We start from the raw sequence: 24,144 nt of genomic DNA, 5'->3' as shown, positions 1-24,144 counted from the left end.
CTTCTGCAGAGGATTCAGATGATGTATCCGTCACAAACTCTGAAGTGGAAAGCGCTATGAATCATCAGCGCCGGCAGGCCGCTGTTCACGACCCCGACTTTACAAAAGAGGCATTCAACGCCTTCAGCTCGGCTGATGCATACATCCAAGCTGCTCGAGACGGGCTTACCAAAGCCACATAGCAGTATTTGAAAGATATGCTGGTAAGTACACATTTGTACAAATCTGATAATTATATACTAGTAGCCCCCGAGAATTGAAGCAGTTGATACAACTGATTTATGGATCATTGTATAACCAGGTGCTCACAAAGAAGAACAACCTGTTGTCTCAAGATCTGGAAAAGTGTCGGACCCAACTAGCTGCTGCTACCGCCGAACTGGAGAAATCTAAGAAGGCATCACCTGGTAATGTTCCCCTTGTCATGCCCAATATGCGATACTATCCTAAAGAGACTCGAAGGTCCCACCAAGGATAAAACCGCATATTGACACACTTTTGCAAGGTGGATATCATGACATCAACATTACATAGTATATGGGGATACATACAAGGCATACAAATGCCGCAAGAATACATCAATACATCATACATAAGATCAACATCCGACTACGGATGAAACACAAACAGAAACTCAAACGACATCCACCCTGCTAGCCCAGGCTGCCGACCTGGAACCTATCCCCTGATCGAAGAAGAAGTAGAAGAAGAACTCCCAAAACAAGTAACATCGCTCTCGCGTCATGATCATCGCAAAACCTGTACCTGCAACTGTTGTTGTAGTAATCTGTGAGCCACGAGGACTCGGCAATCCCATTACCATGGGTATCAAGACTAGCAAAGCTTAATGGGTAAGGAAGGGGGGTAAAGTGGTGAGGTTGCAGCAGCGACTAAGCAAGTATGGTGGCTAACATACGCAAATAAGAGCGAGAAGAGAAGCAACGGAACGGTCGTGAAACTAGCAATGATCAAGAAGTGATCCTGAACTCCTACTTACGTCAAACATAACCCGAAACCGTGTACACTGCCCGGACTCCGTCGAAAAGAGACCATCACGGTTACACACGCGGTTGATGCGTTTTAATTAAGTCAAGTGTCAAGTTCTCTACAACCGGACATTAACAAATTCCCATCTGCCACATAACCGTGGGCACGGCTCTCGAAAGTTTATACCCTGCAGGGGTGTCCCAACTTAGCCCATTATAAGCTCTCACGGTCAACGAAGGATAATCCTTCTCCCGGGAAGACCCGATCAGTCTCGGAATCCAGGTTTACAAGACATTTCGACAATGGTAAAACAGAACCTGCAAAGCCGCCCGGATGTGCCGACAAATCCCGATGGGAGCTACACATATCTCGTTCTCAGGGCACACCGGATGAGCCAGACGTCGGGTTGGCATAGACCCTGGTTGCCCAGGGGGCGCCGGACATCGCTCGGTTTGGGCCAGCACTTGGAGAAGCACTGGCCTGGGGGGGGGGTTAAAATAAAGATGACCCTCGGGATGCGCGACTCCCAAGGGAAAAAGGCTAGGTGAGGCAAATGTAAAACCAAGGTTGGGCCTTGCTGGAAGAGATTTATTCAAAGCGAACTGTCAAAGGGGTCCCATAAATCACCCAACCGCATAAGGGACGCAAAATCAAGGAACATAACACCGGTATGACGGAAACTAGGGCGGCAAGAGTGGAACAAAAACACCAGGCATAAGGCCGAGCCTTCCACCCTTTACCAAGTATATAGATGCATTAATAATAGAAGAGATATTGTGATATCCCAACAAAGTTCATGATATCCATGTTCCAACATGGAACAAACTTCAACTTCACCTGCAACTAGCAACACTATAAGAGGGGCTGAGCAAAATCGTTAACATAGCCAAACAACGGTTTGCTAGGAAGGGTGAAAAGGTTAGAGGCTGACATGGCAATTTGGGAGGCTTGAATAGCAAGTGATAGGTAGCGCAGCATAGCGATAGAACGAAGCAACTAGCATAGCAATGATAGTAATGAGATCCAAGGTGACGGTCATCTTTCCTGAAATCCCGCTAGGAAGAAGAACGAGTCCATGTAGAAGATGAAGCCACGAAGACTAACCAAGCGTAGACGAACGAATCCCCACGATCGCAACGAAACGGGAACTATCGAGAAGAAGCACAACCGGAAAGAAGCAAACAACAAGGTAAACACACAACACATAACAAGACATGATGCTCAACCAAGTATGATGCATGATAAGGCTATATGAAGCTACTCATGGCAAGAGATGATGCATACAAGAACAACACATCAAGGCAAGGTTAAATGAGGCCGGAAACAACATATAACAATTCCGGTAAGTCCTCATATGCAAATTTCGAAATTGGTCCAGATCTGAATAAACCTTATGTTCAAGTTATTAAACAGCAAGTTAAGATGCACCAAGATGATCTACACGAAATTTTAGTCAAGTTACATATAAAGTTCATTTAGTTCGGAGCTACGGCCTAGATGATATGAGCAAAACAAGTTAAACATGGCATTGATGCAAAATGCATTCAAACATCAAGAAAACACCCCAAAACAAAGATGCAACAAGGTAATATGAAACTACATGCAAAACTAAGCAAGTTTCATATAGAGCACACTCAAAACGGAGCAACGGTGCAACACATACACTCCAAACAAGATATAACAATAATCTGTCCAAAACAGCAACTAGGCATATAGAAAGCATGAAAACAACATCCTACAGCACCTCAACATGAAAGCAAATGACATGGGCATGATGTTCAGGTAAATCATGACAAAACATGAACACTGAGCTATCTCCAGAAATCACTAGAACATGCTCAAAAGGACATGGCAAGATTGCAAATAATAACAGATTCACATACTTGGCAGAAAATCACTGGACATGACAGAAGTAACATCAGGTTGCAAAGTTTAGAGCTATCAAACAACATGCTACAGGAACATATCATAGCAAACAAAGGCGTGGCATGAATCTACTAATTTCATAGAACAAAAGTCCCTTACTGATCACGAGCCAAAAAGGCACAGAAGATATGATGGCACCCATGTAAACATAGCAAGTTTTATTAACAGTTTCAGACTAGCAGAAAAACAGAGCATGGCAGGATCAACGATAAGTTGGCATGTTGGTGAGCTTGTACCACTCACCACAGAGCATTTCATGGAATGTGAAGTCAACCAACAGTAAGATGGCATAAATATGAAGTTAACAGGCTGACAGCAACATTATTCAGCAACTTGAGATCATGATAACAACAAGCTACATCAGGCCATAAATGCAACCAAGGGCATGGATGGATAGAGCATAACATGTATAACAAAACATCCTTAGTGAACATCTCCAGATTATGCATAGAACTCATGGTAGCAGCAGGTTTACATAGCAAAAAAATATAACAGACTCAAACTTGGCCGAAATGACTGTCACCGAAATCAGCAACATCATGGAGTCTACTTGGCATGCTTGTGCTAGTCACCACATAGATCCTAAAAATACAATACAAGCACCTCTGTAAGGATGGCATGATGTAGTACAAAACACATGTAGAGCTCATGCTCATAGGATGCACACACAAAATGCAATGAAAAAGACAAATCACCAAGTTCTGATAACAGACAGCAGTTAACATCATATAGCACTCTTGCGACGATGATTAGGGCAGAAAGATGAACTCAAACAAGCATGCCACAATTGAACAAAATGAAGAGCATCTCATGATCACCATTTTGATATATTACACGCACAAAGCGGAGCTACATGCTAGAAGTTATGGCAGGTCAATGTATGCAACATAATATGAGTTTCTGGGGACTTGGAGAAAATTATACCCCGCGGAAAAACTGAACGAGGAGGTACGGGATCGGGCGCGGTGTTTGGATCGCGGACCGGTGGATCTGGTCCCTTTCCGGATCTGAGCTCGGGTGAAGCTCCGACAACTCCGGCGAGGAGCGGAACGACGGGGAGGCGCGGGGAAGGCCGGGAGGACGTCGGCGAGGTCGGGGATGGGCGGATCCGGGCATGGCGCCCCCGGATCCGGCGACGACGAGGCCGGGCGGCGGGGTTCGGCGAGGAGGCGCGCCGGCTGGCGGAGGAAGGCGGCGGGTCGCGGGGTCGCCGGCGATGCGGAGCACGGCGGCGGGGAGGCAAGGCACGGTTTTCGCCCACACGATCGTGATCGAACGACCGAGAGCATGGAGGGGGTTAGGATGGGCTAGTGGGCTATGGTGAAGGGGGGCTGGGCTGCAAAGAGAGAGGGGTTTTCGGGCTACACGGTTAACCGGTGGGGCATCGAACGACCTCCAAATGGAACGAAATTTGACGGGCGGCCTACCGGTGCTATACCAAGGCCACTCGGCAAATCTCGTCCCATTCCGAGAACGTTTTTCTCCCGCTCACGAAACAAGGTCTGAGAGGGGCGACGGGCGCGTGCGAGTGTGTCGGATCACGAAACGGACAACGGGGAAAAGGACCGGATGCAAGTTTTGAAAAACATGCAGATAAAATGCAGATGATGACATGGCAAAATGCAACACGCAAGCAAATGGCATGGCAACAACGACGAATAACTGGCAGACACCTGGCGCATCGAATCCGGGGCGTTACACCCCTCTATCGAGAAAATATAATCATATACCAGCAATATTAATACTTTTTGTATTCCCTGTGGCAGGATCGTCGGATCAACTGAAGGAGGCCCTGAAAGTCGCGCAAGCGGGTGAACAAGAGGCCAAAAGGCAACTAGCCGCAGGCGAGCGTGTGCTGACACGGGCCAGGGATGATAAAAATAAGCTGCAGCATTCCGACACCCTGCTGGGCGAAGAACTAAAAGACGTGCGAGCCCAGCTGGCCGACTCCGTGAAGGAGAATAATAGACTAAGAGGCGGCATATTCAGTATGCTTTTCGAACTTGCCTCCCTATAATTTGGCGAGGGCAGGAACTGACATATTTATGTCTGCAGGTATGCTGACTGGTCGTCCTGAAGAGGAAATGTCCGGATCTCAAGGCGACCTGCTACAAGAGTTGTCCCAAATGCACGAGCGAGTTCGGCAAGCAATGCGGAGTGTTGCCAAGGCTTTATGGCCATCCGCCTCCCCTCCAGGAAGTATGGCGGAGCACATGGAGCTATTCAAAGGAGCACGGCGGCGTATTCGATTACGGAAGATATCAGCCTGCCGAGAAGGTGCGCGAGAGGCCTGGGTCATGGTGAAGACACGGTACACCAAGCTTGATCTGAATCATATGGCCCAGGTCAGGCCTAAAGGGTCAGATGGAAAAGAAATTCCAGTTAGTTTAGTATATGACCAAGTAAAGGTAGCCACCAAATATTCCCAACAGGATTGTAAGCTAGACAGCCTGTTAGACGGTATAGAGGAAGAAGTTTTTGAGTCGAAGTGACTATGTACTTCAATTTACATAATTGTCCCTAGCCGGATTGTAAAACGATTATCATGGCAGACCTTTTCGCTTCAACCTCTGGACCCGAAGGTGCGGAGTGTTTTCGAATACCAAAGCGGCAATATAGACCGGGGTATGCGTGGAAACCAGGCGTAGGGGTCATAGTTGCTTGAACAGACAAGTTGTAACTGGCTAGCTATGTTATATTACCTTGTAATTGTAAGAAACATCTTCCAGAGAGAATAGTTCCGTTAAGGGTTCCTTTCCCTGGGTGAACATGCGTTAGTGTGCATGCCCGAACTATGATTGAAAAAATCGCAGTGTACGTGACATCTGGGGGTTCATAGTGTAATGAGTGTAGCACGTCTTTAGTCCGCCGACCGAATATTCCCTTAAGAACGCTAGCTTTCGGCTTCACCGAGTCTGAGGTAGATGTCCGGATGACCCGGCAGTAACAATCGCAGAGGTTCTCCCTTTATGCCCTAGCCGAACAAACATGAACGTAGGGCATAAGAACAGGAGCCAGGCAACCCAGCTTGGCCAAACTTAAGTCATAACAATGCATATAATGGTGAAGAAAAGGTACACATGAGAAAAAGACACATGTGTGGTGAGCTTGATGGTCGAAAAATATTAATAAGCTTCTGTACAAGAAGCCCCAGGTATTATGGGCGTACATATTCAAGGATGTGTACGTCATAGGTGTGTGGTTTAGCTGCACAAGAGCTTAAAGCTAGAAGAAAAATTAAAGAGAGGAAAAAATTAATGGAAACAAAGGGAGAAGAAGATGAACAAAGAGTCCGGCTCTAGGCGTAGAATCTTCGGAGTCTGGCGGCATTCCACGAGTTCGGCTCTAAGCGGTTGTATGATGGTCACGCAGGTGGTATGCTCCTCCAGTGAGAACTTCATCTATGATAAAGGGACCCTCCCACTTGGGCTTGAGTTTGTCCTTTTTCTTCTCTGGTAAGCGTAGAATGAGTTCACCAACGTTATAAGTCTTGGACCACACTTCTCTGCTTTTATATCTGCGAGCCTGCTGTTGATAAAATGTGGAACGGGCTTTTGCGACGTCGCGTTCCTCCTCCAGGGCATCTAAGCTGTCCTACAGATCAAGCTCGGCCTCTCTCTTCATACATGCGCACTTGAGGTGAGTCATGAATAATGTTGCAGGGCAACACAGCCTCTACGCGGTACACCATGAAGAAAGGTGTATATCCGGTAGTGCAATTGGGTGTGGTCCGTAACCCCCAGAGTACAGAGTCGAGCTCCTCAACCCAGTGCTTGTCTGATTCTTTCAAAGACCGCACTAGTCTAGGCTTAATGCCGCTCATAATAAGACCATTAGCTCGTTCGACATGACCGTTTGTTTGTGGATGATAGACGGAGGCGTAATCGAGCTTAATGCCCAGGTTAGCACACCAGGCTTTTACCTCATCGGCTGTAAAATTGGAGCCGTTATCGGTGATGATATTGTGTGGGACACCATAACAGTGCACAACACCGGATTTGAAGTCTATCACTGGTCCAGCTTCAGCCGTTTTAACTGGTTTGGCCTCAATCCACTTGGTGAATTTATCTACCATGACCAGCATGTATTTTTCTTGTGGCTTCCTCCTTTAAGGGTTACGACCATATCAAGCCCCCAGACCGCAAAAGGCCAAGTAATGGGGATTTTTTGTAGAGCGGTGGGTGGCATATCGCTTTGGTTGGCGAAAAGCTGGCATCCTACACAACCTTGGACAAGGTCCTGTGCATCTGCTCGGGCTGTCGGCCAATAGAAACCTGCATGGAAGGCCTTACTTACAAGGGCCCGAGCCACGACGTGGTGACCACCGAGACCGGCATAAATTTCGGACAAGAGCTATCGTCCCTCTTCTTCGAAGCTGCATCTTTGAAGTACTCCAGTAGCGCTTTTCTTGTAGAGCTCGCCATCATCGACCTTGTAGGCTTTCGAGCGCCGGACAATGCAGCGAGCCTCATTCTGATCCTCAGGGAGCTCTTGCCTATTAAGGTAGGCCAAGAAGGGTTCGGTCCATGGGGCAATTACTGCCATGATAAGATGGGCCGATGGTGTTACTTCAGTGGCTGAGCCCCCGATGATATCGGTATTGTGTTTAGAATCTGGGGGTATACTCGGGTCTGGATTATAGTAGCCGCTCTCCCCTTGCCACACCACTGATGGCTTGAAGAGCCTTTCCAGGAATATGTTAGGCGGGACGGGGTCGCGCTTTGCGCCGATGCGAGCGAGGACATCCGTCGCTTGATTACTTTATCGGGCCACATGATGAAACTCGAGCCCCTCGAACCGAGCCTACATTTTGAGAACGACGTTACGATAGGCCGCCATCTTCGGATCTTTGGCGTCGAAATCTCCGTTTATTTGGGATATTGCGAGGTTTGAATCCCCGCGCACCTCCAGGCATTGTATGCCCATGGAGACGGCCATCCGAAGACCATACAATAAGGCCTCGTATTCGGTTGCATTGTTGGAGACTGTGTATAATATTTGGAGTACGTACTGAACTATGTCTCTAGTGGGGGATGTTAAGACAACGCCCGCTCCTAAACCCGCCAGCATTTTGGAACCATCGAAGTGCATGACCCAGTTGGAATATGTGCCGTACGCTTTAGGGAGTTCGGCCTCTGTCCATTCGGCGACAAAGTCGGCCAGTACTTGGGATTTAATGGCCCGGCGCGGTTTGTATGTTATGTCGAATGGAAGGAGCTCAATGGCCACCTTGGCAATCCGGCCTGTGGCATCACGGTTGTTGATTATGTTATTGAGTGGTACTTCAGAAGCCACCGTGATTGAGCACTCTTGAAAGTAGTGTCATAGCTTCCAGGATGCCATGAAGACTGCGTATGCTATCTATTGGTAATGAGGGCACCGGGATTTGCACGGTGTGAGGACAGTGGATACGTAGTATACCGGTTTCTGAAGTGGGAATTTGTTTCCGTCCTCCTCTCGCTTGACGACGAGCACCGCACTCACCACCTGGTGTGTTGCCGAGATAACATCGGTTCGCCGATGTTCGGCGCGGCCAGGATTGGGTTGCTTGGTAAAAGAGCCTTTAGCTCTTCTAGTCCGGCCATTGCCGCATCCGTCCACTCAAAGTGGTCGGTGCATCGGAGAAGGCGATAAAGCGGTAATGATTTTTCTCCTAGTCTGGAGATAAAGCGGCTTAAAGCTGCCACACATCCGGCTAGTTTTTGGACCTGTTTAAGGTCTGTTGGTCTAGCCAATTGTGACAAAGCTCGGATTTTGGCTGGATTTGCCTCAATTCCTCTATTGGAGACGATGAAGCCCAACAGTTTTCCGGCGGGAACGCCGAAAACACACTTTTCCGGATTGAGCTTGATGTCGTATGTGCGGAGGTTGTCGAATGTGAGACATAGGTAATCTATCAATGACTCGACGTGCCTTGTTTTGATGACAGCGTCGTCCACATATGCTTCAACTGTCTTGCTGATCTGTTTCTCCAGGCATGTTTGAATCATGCGTTAGTAGGTGGCGCCGGCGTTTTTATGTCCGAAGGGCATAGTGTTGAAGCAGAATGGCCCATATGGGGAAATGAATGCCGTTGCGGCTTGGTCGGAATCCTTCATTTTGATTTGATGGTATCCTGAGTATGCGTCGAGGAAACACAGTGAGTCGTGTCCTCCAGTGGCATCAATAATTTGATCGATGCGAGGGAGACGGAAGGGATCCTTAGGGCAGGCGTTGTTGAGGTCTTTGAAATCGACGCATAGGCGCCAGGATTTATCCTTCTTTGATACCATCACCAGGTTTGCTAGCCAGTCTGGGTGTTTTATTTCTCTGATGAATCCGGCCTCGAGTAACTTGGCTAGCTCCTCCCCCATAGCTTGTCGTTTGGGTTCAGAAAAGCACCGCAGTGTTTGCTTGACCGGTTTATATCCCTTCAATATATTGAGGCTGTGTTCGGCCAACCTGCATGGGATTGCTGGCATATCAGAAGGGTGCCAGGCGAATATGTCCCAGTTCTCGCGCAGGAACTCTCGTAGCGCGGCGTCGATCGTTGGGTCCAGCTGTGCCCCGATGGATGCTATCTTCTTGGTGTCCGTCGGGTGGACCTGAAATTTGACTATTTCATCTGCTGGTTTAAAGGAGGTGGATTTGGGTTGCTTGTCCAAGATTACGTCGTCCCTATCCACCGTGGAGCATAGTGCGGTTAACTCTTCGGCCGCGAGGGCTTCAGACAGTGCCTCGAGGGCCAGGGATGCAATTTTGTTTTCGGCGCGGAGTGATATGTCTGGATCACTGGCAAGAGTGATAATGCCATTGGGCCCGGGCATCTTTAGCTTCATCTACCCGTAATGAGGTATAGTTTGGAAGCGTGTAAATGCATCTCTCCCCAATAGGGCATGATATCCACTGTTGAAAGTGGCCACTTGGAAGGTTATCTCTTCGGACCGATAATTCTCCGGCGTGCCGGATACCACGTCGAGCGTGATTTTTCCCGCGCTTCGCGCCTCCCGACTGGGAATGATTCCTCGGAAGGTCGTGCTACCTTGCTTGATGTGGCTCCTATCTATTTCCATTTTGTTGAGTGTATCGTCGTAGACGAGGTTTAGTCCACTGCCGCCGTCCATGAGTACTTTGCTGAGCCGAAAACCGTCCACAATTGGATTGAGGACCAAGGCGGCTGGTGCCCGGACTGTCTGGAATTTTGGTTCGTCACTGGCATTGAAAGTTATGGCCGTGTCGTTCCAGGAGTTTATTGCTGCGACTTGGCATACTTTGGCGAGGTCGCAGAAGGCCCTTTTGCGCCGATTGTTTGAAGCGAAGGTCTCGAAGACTGTTAATACGCTGAGGTCGTCATCTTCCGGGGGGTGTTGCTCTGGGGTATTTTTGGTGAGGATATCCTCGCCACTCTTGGCCACTTGCCGAAGTATCCAACATGCTCTAAGGCCGTGGGTTGGTGTGGTATCCGGTGTTGTGTGTATTTTGCATGGCCTATCGAGCCATCCCTCCAGAACGGTTCTGCGCCTCGTAATGGGCTTAGATTTCTTTGCTGTTGGGTAGGGCGCCCTGCGAGGGTGCGTCCTTTTTGCCCGGACAGGGGTTGAGTGGAAACCGGTGGTTCGCAGCGAGCTGCCTGAGTTTTCCAGGCGCTTTCCATTGCGCAGTACTTCTGTACTATGGTTGCCAAGTCAGCAAAGTGTAATACGCTATGGTGGTTGATGGCGTTGAGGATTCTTTCGTCCGTGCAATTATTGCAGAATACAGAGATCGCGTCTTCGTCACAGCAATCTTTAATCTTGTCTTTGACAAGGAGGAATTTGGCCCAAAAGTGATGGACTGTTTCCTGAAACTGCTGCCGTAGGTGCATGAGATCGCATATATCTTGGTGGGTGGGTGGATTTAAATCTGAACCCTGACCCAATTTGGGATCCGGAGTCTAAGAAACTTCCGAGCTTAATAGTTCGGGCTCCGGGATATTGACCGATTTTTCAGGTCCGCCATCCGATTCCAGGTTCGGAGGACTGGGCACGTCGTTCCGTGGACAGGTATCCGGCTCTTCGAGCTCAGAAATCTGAACATAGTTCGTCCTCAATATAGAGGGAGAATTGTTGTTTTGCTCCTCTACTACCGCTATCTGATGGGTGATCGGCGGAGATTTGATTTCTCTCTGATCGGGTTTAAGCCCAATCCGATCGTAGTCTGTAGTGACCCCCAAGGCGGCGATGCTATCTAGGAGTTCGTTTAAAGATGACAACTCTGTCGAATCCATCTGTTTGGTGTATTCGGGGTCAAAACGGAGGCGATTTTCGATGACCCGAGAAGTCATCGTCGGCTTAACGGCCGGACGGGCGGTCATGGTAAAGCCGCCCAACCGGAGGGTTTGGCCTGAGGCTAGGGCTCCTCCGGAGGTGATACTATCCTTGAACAAGGCGAGCCATCAATCCTGTCTTTGACATCACAGCGGAACTCTCAATGAAAGCACCAATGTCGGTGTCAAAACCGGTGGATCTCGGGTAGGGGGTCCCGAACTGTGCGTCTAAGGTCGATGGTAACAGGAGACAGGGGACATGATGTTTACCCAGGTTCGGGCCCTCTCTATCGAGGTAATACCCTACTTCCTGCTTGATTGATCTTGTTGAATATGAGTATTACTGCCGGCGTCCTGGGAACGGGGGTCCCCAGACTTGCCTGCCTGCGCCCCACGGCGTGGCTCCGCCAGTGGCCCCGTACGGCCCATCTTCACCAGCAAACACTCAAGACCCTCGCGAGGGGCCAAGCCTCGCGAGGTGGACGATACAAGACCTCCTCGGGAGCGGCCTCACCAGGCTGGCTCGCGAGGGGCGGAGAGATCAAGGCAAGGAGGCTGTTCTTCCCCTTGTACTGTTCGTCCTCAGCCCAAGAGGCAATCCACCACACCACACTGGAGTAGGGTATTACACCACAATGGTGGCCCGAACCAGTATATATCTCGTGTCTCTTGTGTTGCAGGTTCATCGAGCTAGGCTTTGAGATCGCGGTGAGGCTGAGGGCATGATTAGGTAGGGGGAGATCTTCGTTCGCACCCTAGTGTTCAAACCTCGAGGGTTTTGCCGAAACCCGAAATCCGACATTTGGCGCGCCAGGTAGGGGTGCGCCGGAGCTTTCCTTCCGTCAATCCGTGTCTCGTCGCTTCGTCGCATCCATGGCGGACGCTCGCCAAGCTCGCGCTGAGTGCCGGGCCGCCGTCGCTGCCTGCGTTGCTCAAACAGCTCCCGTCGGCGGGCCTCGCCGTCGTTCTCCATCGCCTGCCGCAAACGGCACCACCGGCCCGGCGGGAAACGAGCAGCAAGCATCCTCACTGCACCCCTTGGTGCGGCGGGACGGCCGCACCGCCACTCCGTCGCTGACCCCAGCCGGCTCAACGTCTCACGCTCGTCACGCTCCCATGGATGCACAGGCCGTGCTGCTCATGGCGTGCGAGCTCCTGCGTTATCGCCCCGTCGACGACCTCTACGAGGACTGGCTGGACCGCATCGCCGAGCTCATCAGCACCGCGGGCGGCTCCCCTGCGCCATCTCTCTTGCTGCCTCGCCCTCCGCGGGTCCGCCCTGTACCAGTTCGTTGACGACGTCCTGTACAGGAGAAGGCCGAACGACGCGAAATTGAAGTGCATCCCCCGGGAGGAAGGACTGGAGCTGTTGGCAGAGATACATGGAGGCATATGTGGCTCCCACATAGGGTCGAGGGCCCTTGCCGGAAAGGCGTTCCGGCTAGGTTTCTTCTGGCCCACCGGCTTCCAGGATGCGGCGGCACTACTAACCAAGTGTGCAGCGTGTCAGTTCCATTCAAAGAAGCTTCATCAACCAGCTCAAGCCCTTCAAACAATCCCTCTCTCCTGTCCATTCTTGGTCCGGGGGCTCGATATACTGGGCCCTTTCCCCCGCGCTGTCGGGGGCTTTGAGTACTTGTACGTTGCAATCGACAAGTTCACAAAGTGGCCAGAAGTGGAAGCAGTGAGAAAGGTGACTGCTCAGTCAGCTGTCAAGTTCTTCAAGGGACTGATCTGCCGTTTTGGTGTGCCAAACAGAGTCATCACCGACAATGGCATGCAGTTCACGAGCCACACCTTCATGCAATACATTCAAGACCTCGGCACCAAGGTCTGTTTTGCTTCCGCGGCACAGCCACGAAGCAACGGCCAAGCGGAGAGGGAAAATGCTGAAGTGTTGCGAGGCCTAAGAACAAAGACTTTTGACAAGCTGCGCAAGAGCGGAAGGCGCTGGATTGATGAATTGCCGGCGGTTCTTTGGTCGATCAGGACGACGGCAAATCGAGCCACCAGCGAGACACCTTTTGCCCTGGTATACGGGGCAGAAGCAGTTCTCCCGACGGAACTCATATACGGGTCACCTCGAGTGCTCGCTTATGATGAGCTTGAACAAGAGCAGTTGCGCCAAGATGACCCGATGCTCCTTGAGGAAGATCGTCTTCGGGCGGCTGTGAGAGCAGCATGCTACCAGCAAGCCTTGCACCGCTACCATAGCCGCAAGGTTCATGGCCGAAGCTTTGAGGAAGGCGACCTTGTTCTTCGGCGCGTTCAGTCGGCCAAGAATTCCAACAAGTTGACGCCAAAGTGGGAAGGCCCTTATCGGGTAATACGAGTCACCAGGCCCGGCGCAGTCCGCCTGGAGACCGAAGATGCTGTCCCAGTCAGCAACTCATGGAACATCGAGCATCTTCGCAAGTTTTACCCGTAAGCCGCGGCTTGCCGGGCCTCCCGGCAAGCCACCTTTTGTACAAGCTTTTCCGGCAAGGCATGTAACCCTTTGTACAAAGCCAGGCGCAGACCCTGAGCATAAATAAACGAAGCGCTGGCGCCCTAAGTTATAGCATGCATGCTAGGTCGAGTCTCTTCCTTGGTTAGGGTTGATAGTGCTTAGCAGCGACTAACCCCTAGCCTAGAGGTCGAGTGCGCGTCTCTCTGTTCTTTTCTGTCCTCTTTTGGTTTGCAGGGCACAGGAGCACTTCTGCTGAGCTACTCGGAAGAAAAGGCACGGACCGGCGTCCTAACCCCGGCAAACCAAAGTTGCCGGGGGCTGCGAGTACAAGGATCCAACCGCGGCAAGATGAGGTTGTCGGGGGCTGCAGATCCAGATAAGTCTTTTATCCTCCGTCATTCATTTCGTTATGAAACTGGGATATGTGAAAATTCGTTTATTTCTAGGCCACCGTGCTCCCCTTTTCTACACCCAAGGATTATCTCATGGGCCCGGATTTGGTTGTAGTCACAGCGGCAAGGAAATAGAACGAGGAGCCTAAGCCCGCTTCATCCCTACCTCCGCCAAGGGCGCGAGAATGGTCGAGCGAAGCGGGCGGACGGCAAGGCCTATTCCCGAGCGGGAAACGTTTATCTTAAATATTAACAAGGATTCACTCCTTGTCGTGGGTTCCATCCACGAACAAAACCCCCAGCAAACACCCCTTTTTCATTAAAAACATCCCGTACATGTACAGTTCATACGAAATGAAAAACATTAGCAAGGGGGATTACAAGCTTTAAATTTAACAAGACCCGAAGGCTTACAGATTAAAAAAGAGAGGAGATGCCCGTAATCCCTTTCTTGTCCCTCTCCTCAGGAGGCAGGTCAAGGAGGCGAAAGGGAAAAAGGGGCGCCTAGGCGAGCTACGAGCAGCAAAAAGCACCAAGAGAACACCTCGGTGGCCGCCCACGGATGGGCCGGTGATGATGGTGCCGGGAAAGGAGCTGGAAGACGAGGCGGCAGGACCGGCAATACGCGATGAAGGCGTCGGTGCCCGCGTACTCCGAGTTGACGGCCTTGCCGCCCGCCCTCTTCCCCTTCCGCAGCCTCCCGACGCGAGCCGCCAAGGAGACGGCCCCGAGAAGTTCAAGGAGCTGGCCCCTCCCCCGACAAAACTCTGTGGGAGGAGCGGCCAGGTGTAGATGTTGCTGCCACACCCGCCCAGGCGCGGGGCGTCCGACGCCTAGTCGGACTCGTCCCCGTCTTCTGCCCTGCTGTCCTCCTCGTCACTTTCGCTCGAGGAAGGGCTTCCATCGTCGGAATCTCCATCGGAGGAGCTATCCACGCAGCACTTCAGGCGAGTCCCGAAGTCTCCAAAGACCTTGACGGAGAGCAGGCCGTCCTCCATTAATTTGAAGTAGAGGACGAGCCCCGCCGTCAGGCTGTGGATGCGGGCGAACGTCTTCCATCCACGACGGAGGTACATGACCCGAGGAGCCGGGAAGTCGACGTTGACCCACGTGCCCCCATTCCCACAGCCCCTCATGTGTAATCTGAGGGATTGGGGCGGGTCACGCTCCATCTCCCGAGCAAACGGGGTGGGAAGACGAAGACGGCGACGTGGAGGCCGGCGCAGCCTGATGAAGAACTCGCGGGGCTGGTCTCCAACATGGCCTTCCATTGGAAAAGGCATCATTGGCGGGGGCGAAGCCGGCACGCCGCCCCGTCCTCCTCTTCCCCGAGCACCATGACCTCTGCCCCGGACTCGCCCCCTCCCCCTTCCCCTCGCGGGCGGCTCCACCACCGCGAGCTCAGGAGGAGGAGGGATGCGCTGTCGAGCGGCGACCCTCGCCGCCACCGTCGAGGGACCGGGATTCCCTTTCGCCATGGCGGGTGAAAGGAAGAAGCACAAGTAGGAGGAGATAGATGACAGAAGAGTGCGGGATGCCGTCCCCCCTTCCCCCTCCTTATAAAGGGGTGGGGTCGGGGCTCGGCCGCCCCGCTCGGCCAATACAGCCACCAGAGGCGTAGGGAATCGAGACCGACCCGCTGCCCCAATTGCATGGAGGACACGTGGCGAACGTGCAGAATCGAGGGGACGGGTGAAGCGACCTCTCCCCACCCCGTGATCGTGGTGTGTGGACGCCTTGAAGACCGCGACCCGGCCCCGCGCAGTAAATGAGCCGCGCCTCCACGCCTCCCTCTTTTTATGGGGAAGGCGCGAGCCGCCTCTTTACCACGATGTGACGCATGCATGCGGAAACCGCCCCACGCATGCCGCCCACGTCACGCGCGCCCCACCATATCGCGTGCGGGTCGTGGGAAGCGCAGCGCGTGGAAAAGTTTTACCACGGTAAAAACCGCCCCGCCTGCCCGCGCACCGTTTTGGGCCTCGCCCAACAACGTGTCGCGCTTATGTGTGGCCCAGGCCAGGGGGCTCCTGTCGGTGTACAAAAGAAGGGGCGCACCTTTGTACCCCTTTACCTGTGCACGGACAGTCTGAGCCGCGCCCATGGCCACACCAAGCAGAGCAGGGGAGGTGAACCGAGGTAAAACCGAAGCCCGAGGCAACCAGAGCAACACCAAGGCCAAGACCACAAAGAGCAGAGGGACGAAGCAGGTTCCGCCGGCAAGACCCTTTCCGGGGCAGCCTCAACGGCCCCGACAAGACCCTTGCTGGGGCGGCCCGTCAAACACCAACAGAGCGAGCCACCCTTGAGCCCACGTCCCCAACACCATCAGCCACGTTGGGCCAGGGCTCGGGAGGCACCTCTGTGGTGGCATGCAAATCTTTGTGAACACAAGGAATACTCAAGATCGGATGAGGATTAGAAGGCGGCGATCCTCGGCAAGACCCTTGCCGAGGGGAACCACAAGGCCCCCGGCAAGATCCTTGCCGGGGACGACAGCGCGCCACGGCAAGGCCCTTGCCAGGCCTCCCGGCAAGGCCCTCGCCAAGGGCGCCAGCAGGGCCACTGCCAGGCCCGCACCAACCAAGTCGCCGCCGCCGTTCGCATGTAGCTGCCAGCTCAACCAGCTAAGCAGGCACCTGCGTGGCAACATGGAGCTCCCAGGCCAACTTATCAAGCGCATGCGTGGCGGCATGCAGATCTTCGTGAAGGCTCCACCACCGCGCCACCTCAGCTGCCTGCCTGCCTACATGGTGCCGCGTGCATCACTGGCCAGGGCGCGTGTCGAAGCGAGGAGGAGCGGCGACGGACGGGACGGGCCTCGCCCCCGTCCCCGATAAAGCTAGGGGACACCTCAGCGGTGCATGAAATGCCTCTTGTCCTGTAATACGAGCGATAAGCTCACAATACTGTACGCCTTTCCAGCTCCTGTATGCCACTGTGGCAGCCCCTTTCGACTATAAAAGGAGGCCCATGGCATACTGGAGAAGGATTCGGCTCTTTGGGACCACACAACCCACCATAGCTAGTCAGAGAGCTCAAGAACTCTATGAATCACACCCACCAAAGCAGGACTAGGGTTTTATGCATCCTCACGGCCCGAACCTGGGTAAATGATCCTTGTGCTGATTACTAATCCTGCTCTTCTCGCAACCTAGCGCCCCTGCAACCGTAGTAGGAATTCTTGTGATCCCATAGGTGTCGTTCCACACCGACAATTTTCTCAATAGTGCACAATTCTCAATGACTTACAAGGTTTATTCGATGGGTGTAGGTGCTCTTAGGTTTGAAAATCGACTCTTTTGGGGAGCACAAGTTTAGTTTTGGTTGGATGGTATTAAACGGGTTCTTGAGAAGTCTATTTTTTGTCTTGTATGTCACTATTTTCTGCCATATATACGTTCCAAGTAATTGTTTCTTAGCATTTGGTTCCCTTCTTTCCTATTAACAGATAATCGTGTTGAAAATCTCTTGGGGGATTTTGAGTACCAGCTTCAAGTTCCCTATGTAATGTACCGCAATGCTGCACAAGAAGTTTGGAATTTGGTTTTATAATGCTCATGAATGTGAAGAAGTGTAACGCCCACGATGCGGCTATATCTCTAAGTCGTGCCTCGACACGTGGGAGATATAGCCGCATCGTGGGCGTTACAAGTTGGTAATCAGAGCCATCCCCGACTTAGGAGCCCCCTGCTTGATCGAATCGCTGGCGTTGTTGAGTCTAGAGCAAAAATGTTTTGAGTCTTAGGATTATATATATCGGAGAGTAGGATTCTTTTTACTCCCCAGTCCCTTCGTCGCTCTGGTGAGGTCTCCTGACGTAGAAGTTTTGTCTACTCTCTCCTCAAATTTCACAAAAAAAATTTAGGATCACGCGGGTATCTTGGAATCGTTCCGATGGATTTGTGACGAGAACATTGTTCTTGGTGCCTCCTGACATTTAGGGGTTGTGGCAGTGTCCCGGGGAGTTGAGCTCCGAGGTGTTGTCGTCACAATTTTATCGTTGCAGTTCTGGAATACTTGAGTTTCGCCGACATCGAAATCTCTTTTATGCAGCTGTTGGTGAAATCACCTCGACGCCACCTAGTACTAGGGCGGGAGTTCGGGAGTATTGCCATAACTTGTATAACGGATGTTTTTCGAAGGTTGAGGTAAATGATTTCCGAAGGTTTCTTGGTTATGTGTTGACGGATGGATACAGCTGGATCTAGGGATTGTTAGTTTGGGTGATATATTTTGTGTCCCCTGTATCCCCTACACCAGATTGCATAACCAGAAAGTTTCGGGAGTTTATAAGTGGGAATTCAAGTAGCCATAGGATATCTTTCCGACAGACGCATGATATGAGATTGGGGTTCGACGTCTAGTGGTCCGCCTGTATACGGTTGATTTTATAGTGGTCTCGTTGTGTCTTAAAGAGTCCATGGCTTTGCCGACTCGGGGACGCTTCGTATGTCATGTGCACAGCCTTGTACATGATGGTGCTGTACGATTGAGCCCGTGTGGGCCCCACCACGAAAACTTCGGACGAAATATCTATCATATGTTTGTTCCGGCTTATTCTGCAAGCCAATACTTTGTTTTATTTTGTATTGTGGTATTCGAGTTACTTCGAATTCATATGTTGATTCCATATCTTTTTCAAGTGGCTTCTCAACTTATGGAAGTGTGATGATTTACTACGGAATTCATTCGTTCATCTTCGTTCGAATGTTTAATGTGAAGACTATTTGTTGCAATTTCTATCCGTTGATTCTACTTATCTTTTTGTCTACCAAGATGCTAACGGATGTCACCCTTATCGCAATGAAGGGAGTCAAGCGAACCCTCCGCCACCACCTCCACCTCCGGAGGCATGGCAAGCAATCATGGCAGCCACCAACGCCAATGCTCAGATGATTCTGCAACTATTGCAAGAACGTACTCAAGGGCAAGGCAATCAAGGCAATCAAGGTTAAGGCAACAATCAGTTTCACTTTGCCACTCTCAACCAGTTTCTCGCAAATCAGCCCAAGTCTTTGAGCTACTGTGCCGAGGCCACAGATGCCGATGATTGGCTCGTGGACATCAACAAGCATTTTGAATGTAGCAATGTCAGGCCTGAGGACTATGTCAAGTTCGCTTCTTTCCAGCTCAAGGACCAAGCTGCTGATTGGTATCAACAATACAAAGATTCCAGAGGAGGTCGTGTGATCACTTGGACTGACTTCTGTCGGGACTTCACAGCGCACCACATTCCACAAAGTGTTGTTGAGAGCAAGCGTGAGGAGTTCCGCAATCTCAAGCAAGGCAACATGTCTGTGTATCAATACAACATTCAGTTTCAGAAACTTGCTCGCTTCGCTAAACAAGACGTTCCTGATGAGAAGAGCATGATCTATCACTTCAGAGGTGGCCTTAAAGAGGATCTGCAGTTAGCTCTCGTTCTTGTTGAGCCTACTCACTTTGATCAATTCTACAATATGGCACTGAAGCAAGAGGCTGCTCAGCTCAAGTGTGAGGCTTCTAAGAAGGGAGTCAGAGACGCAGTTCAGTCTTCTTCTTCCTCACTTGTGACAGCTAAGCAACAGAAGTTCTGGTTGCCTCCTCCTCCTCCGTTTCGTCAGCCTTATCAGCAGAAGAACAAAGGTGGCCATGGTTCTTCAAACTCTTCCAACTCTAGCTATCAGAACAAGTCTCAGAATCAAGCTCCAAAGTCCAATGCTCCTTATCACCGTCCACTCTCAGAGGTGACTTGCAACAAATGTCAGCAGAAAGGTCACTATGCTAACAAGTGCTTCAACCAGAGGCGTCTTACTCCTCCTCCTCCTGTCAGATCTTCCAGCAATGCAGTGGTCAAGCATAATCCAAAGTCTGCAAAGGTGAACATGATGGATGCAGCTCAAGCGGAGGAATCTACTGATGTGATAATGGGTAATCTCTCAGTTAATGATATTCCTGCAAAAGTTCTTTTTGATACTGGCGCATCGCATTCTTTCTTGTCATACCCATTTGCATCGAAGCACAATGTTGACACAGAGATTTATCCAAAGTTATGCAAGTTGTTTCTCCGGGTAAGCTTTTGTCTTCTAGTTTGGTTGCTCCCGATGTCTCCATCAAGATGGGCGACTATAAATTTCAGTCTTCTCCAATTTTCCTTGGTGACTCGGATATTGATCTTATTCTCGGGATGGACTGGCTTTCGAAGCACAAGGCTCAACTTGATTGTGCTGCCAGGGAAATTCAATTGACACACTCTTCTGAGGATGTGATTATTTTTGCCGCTTGTGATGAAACCATTCGGTTTTTCTCTCTCAATGAGAAGGGCGAGTTGAATGCCATCTCTCAAATTCCAGTCGTTTGCGAGTATCAAGATGTCTTTCCAGAAGAGCTTCCGGGTATGCCTCCTCATCGACCAGTTGAGTTCGTTATCGAACTGGAGCCTGGCACTGAACCCGTTTGCAAGCGTCCATACAAGCTTGGACCAAACGAGCTGAAGGAATTGAAGAAACAGCTCGATGAACAAGAACGTCTGGGTTTGATCAGACCGAGTTCTTCTCCATGGGGTTGTGGTGTTCTTTTTGTCAAGAAGAAGGATGGCACGGACCGACTTTGTGTCGACTACCGTCCATTGAACAAGAAGACAATCAAGAACAAGTATCCAGTTCCCAACATCAATGACCTATTTGAGCAACTCAAAGGGGCTAAAGTATTCTCGAAGCTTGACCTTCGTATGGGTTATCATCAGATTCGCATTCGTGAAGAAGATATTCCCAAGACAGCATTCAGAACAAGCTTTGGTTCTTATGAATATACTGTCGTGTCTTTCGGCCTTGTCAATGCTCCTCCGGTGTTCTCTCGGATGATGAATTACATCTTCAACCCCTATACCAATGAATTCGTTCTGGTGTATCTCGATGATATCTTGGTCTTCTCCAAGAATAAGTAGGATCATGCCAAACATTTGCGTTTGGTGCTCGACAAGCTCAGAGAATATCAATTCTATGCGAAGTTCTCTAAATGCGAGTTCTGGCTTGATGAAGTTCTTTTCCTTGGTCACATCATCTCTGCCAAGGGCATCGCTGTTAACCCCGAGAAGGTGTCCGCAGTTGTGGATTGGGAACCTCCTCAAAATGTCAAGCAGCTCCGCAGTTTTCTTGGTCTTGCAAGCTATTGCCGAAGATTCGTTGAGAATTTCTCCAAGATTGCAAAGCCTCTTTCCAACCTCCTACAGAAGCATGTGAAGTATGTCTGGTCTCCTGAGTGTGACGTTGCTTTCAACACTCTCAAAAAGAAACTAGTCACAGCTCCTGTCTTGACTCCTCCTGATGAATCCAAGCCGTATGAAGTTTTCTGTGATGCTTCTCTCCAAGGTCTCGGTGCTGTATTAATGCAAGAGAAGAAAGTTGTGGCCTATACCTCTCGTCAGTTGAAGCCCAACGAGAAGAACTACCCCACTCACGATCTTGAGTTGGCGGCAGTTGTCCATGCATTGATAACATGGAGACATCTCTTGTTGGGAAGACAAGTGGACATTTTCACCGATCACAAGAGTCTCCAGTATATCTTCACTCAGCCCAACCTCAACCTCAGGCAGACTCGATGGGTCGAGATGATTCAAGAGTACAATCCGAGTATCGAATATACTCCAGGCAAGGCCAATGTCATTGCAGATGCTTTAAGCAGGAAGGCTTATTGCAACAGCTTAATTCTCAAGCCTTTCCAACCGGATCTTTGTGAAGCTTTCCGCAAGCTGAATCTCCAAGTTGTTCTTCAAGGCGTTCTTGCCAACCTCATAGTCTCTCCTACTTTGGAAGATCAAATTCGTGAGGCACAACTCCTTGATGCCATGGTGAAGAAGGTGAAACGTGGTATCGACAAGGGTCTTTCCAAATACAAGTGCTATCGCATTGATGACAGAGACACTTTGTTCTTCGAGGACCGGATTGTGGTTCCTAAAGGTGATCTAAGGAAAGTCATAATGAACGAGGCGCACAATTCTCTCCTTTCCATTCATCCTGGAAGTACGAAGATGTATCATGACCTCAAGCAGTCGTATTGGTGGACTCGAATGAAGCGAGAAATTGCTCAATTCGTGAATGAATGTGATGTCTGCCGAAGAGTGAAAGCAGAACACCAACGACCAGCTGGTCTCCTCCAACCTCTTGCTATCCCAGAATGGAAGTTTGATCATATCGAAATGGACTTCGTGACTGGATTTACCAAGTCCAAGCGCGGAAATGATGCTATCTTCGTTGTCATCGACAAGCTCCCTAAAGTGGCTCATTTCCTTCCAATCAAAGAATCCATCACAGCAGCTCAGCTAGCAGAGCTATACACCTCCAGAATTGTCTCTTTGCACGGCATTCCACAATTGATTTCTTCAGATCGTGGAAGTATCTTCACCTCTAAGTTCTGGGACTCCTTCCAGAAGGCCATGGGCACAAACATTCACTTCAGCACAGCTTTCCATCCTCAAACTAGTGGCCAAGTCGAGCGAGTCAATCAAATTCTTGAAGATCTGCTCAGGGCTTGTGTCATTTCCTTTGGCATGAAATGGGAAGATTGTCTTCCTTATGCTGAATTCTCCTACAACAACAGCTTCCAAGCGAGTTCGGGCAAGGCCCCATTCGAGATTCTCTATGGCAGAAAGTGTCGTACTCCTCTCAATTGGTCAGAGACTGGTGAACGCCAACTTCTTGGCAATGACTTAATCACTGAAGCTGAAGAAATGTGTAAAGTCATCCGTGATAATCTCAAAGCCGCGCAATCACGTCAGAAGAGCTACTATGATAGTAAGCATCGTGATTTGGCTTTCGAGGTCGGAGACCATGTCTACCTCCGCGTCTCTCCAATGAAAGGCACTCGTCGCTTCGGTATCAAAGGGAAGCTTGCCCCTAGATACGTGGGTCCTTTCAAGATCATTGGTAAAAGAGGCGACCTCGCCTATCAACTTGAGCTTCCTTCCAACTTCGCGAACGTGCACGATGTGTTCCACGTGTCACAGCTCCGCAAGTGCTTCAAGACGCCTGAGCGCACTATCAACTTCGAAGAGATTGACCTCCAGGAAGATTTGTCTTATCATGAGCACCCCGTTGCTATTCTTGAAGAAACTGAGCGCAAGACTCGCAACAAGTCCATCAAATTTCTGAAAGTGAAGTGGTCGCACCATTCCGACCGGGAAACCACTGGGAACACGAGGACCATCTCCGTTTCGAATATCCGGAGTTCTTTCAGTCCTAGATCTCGGGACGAGATCCTCTCGTAGTGGTGGAGTGTTGTAACACCCCGCATGTAACTTGCCTTATTTGTAACTCCGACTCTTGCCATTTCCGGCTATGTGTTATGTTATTCCCTGCGTAGTCGGGTTTTGTCTTTCGTTTTGTATTTTGTCATGTCATGCATTTTCATATCATGTCATCATGTGCATTGCATTCGCATACGTGTTCGTCTCATGCATCCGAGCATTTTCCCCGTTGTCCGTTTTCCAATCCGGCGCTCCTATCTCCTCCAGTGCACCCCTCTTGTTTTCTTTCGTGTGCGTGTGTCAAACTTTCTCAGAATGGACCGAGGCTTGTCATGTGGCCCTAGTATACCACCCGGAAACCACCGGTCAAGTTTCGTTCCATTCGGAGGTCGTTTGGTACTCCAACGGTTAACCGGGCATCCGCAATGTCCATTTGAGTGTCCAGCAAAAACCCCCTCTAAAACCAGGCCAAAACCCACCAAACTCTCTTCCATGCTCTAGGTCGTTCGATCACGATCGTGTGGGCGAAAACCGCACCTCATTTGGAGCCTCCTAGCTCCCTCTACCTATAAATATGTGGGCATCCCGAAAAACGAAATCGCAGTCTAAACCCTAACCCGCTCCTCCGCGCCGCCGGACACGTCCGCCCGGGGCCGGACATATCTCCAACGACGACCGCGACGAATCGCGCGCCGCCACGTCATCGGCCCAGCCGCCGCCACCGCGCCGGCCCGCAGGCCCGCCGCGGGCTCTCCCGGGCCCGAGCCTCCTCGCCCCGGCCGCCGCTCGCCCTCCGCCGCTCGCCGCCGGCCGGCCGCCGTGCTCCGCCGCAGCGCGCCGCCGTGCTGCCGTCCCGCCTGCCCGCGCCGCTCCCCGCCGG

General features: G+C 50.8%; 1 pseudogene; it reads left to right on the top strand.

Moving 5' to 3' along the window:
* The first annotated feature begins 4,011 nt into the window (after window positions 1–4,011).
* The window catches only part of LOC109763771 (mRNA-decapping enzyme-like protein), a 35,272-nt pseudogene continuing 15,139 nt past the window's right edge, over window positions 4,012–24,144 (top strand).

The sequence above is a fragment of the Aegilops tauschii genome, chromosome 2 (genome assembly GCF_002575655.3).
Source record: "Aegilops tauschii subsp. strangulata cultivar AL8/78 chromosome 2, Aet v6.0, whole genome shotgun sequence".
NCBI classification, from domain to species: Eukaryota; Viridiplantae; Streptophyta; class Magnoliopsida; order Poales; family Poaceae; genus Aegilops; species Aegilops tauschii.
Note: the sequence above shows the minus strand (reverse complement) of the source record. Positions and strands in the feature narration are given on the sequence as shown.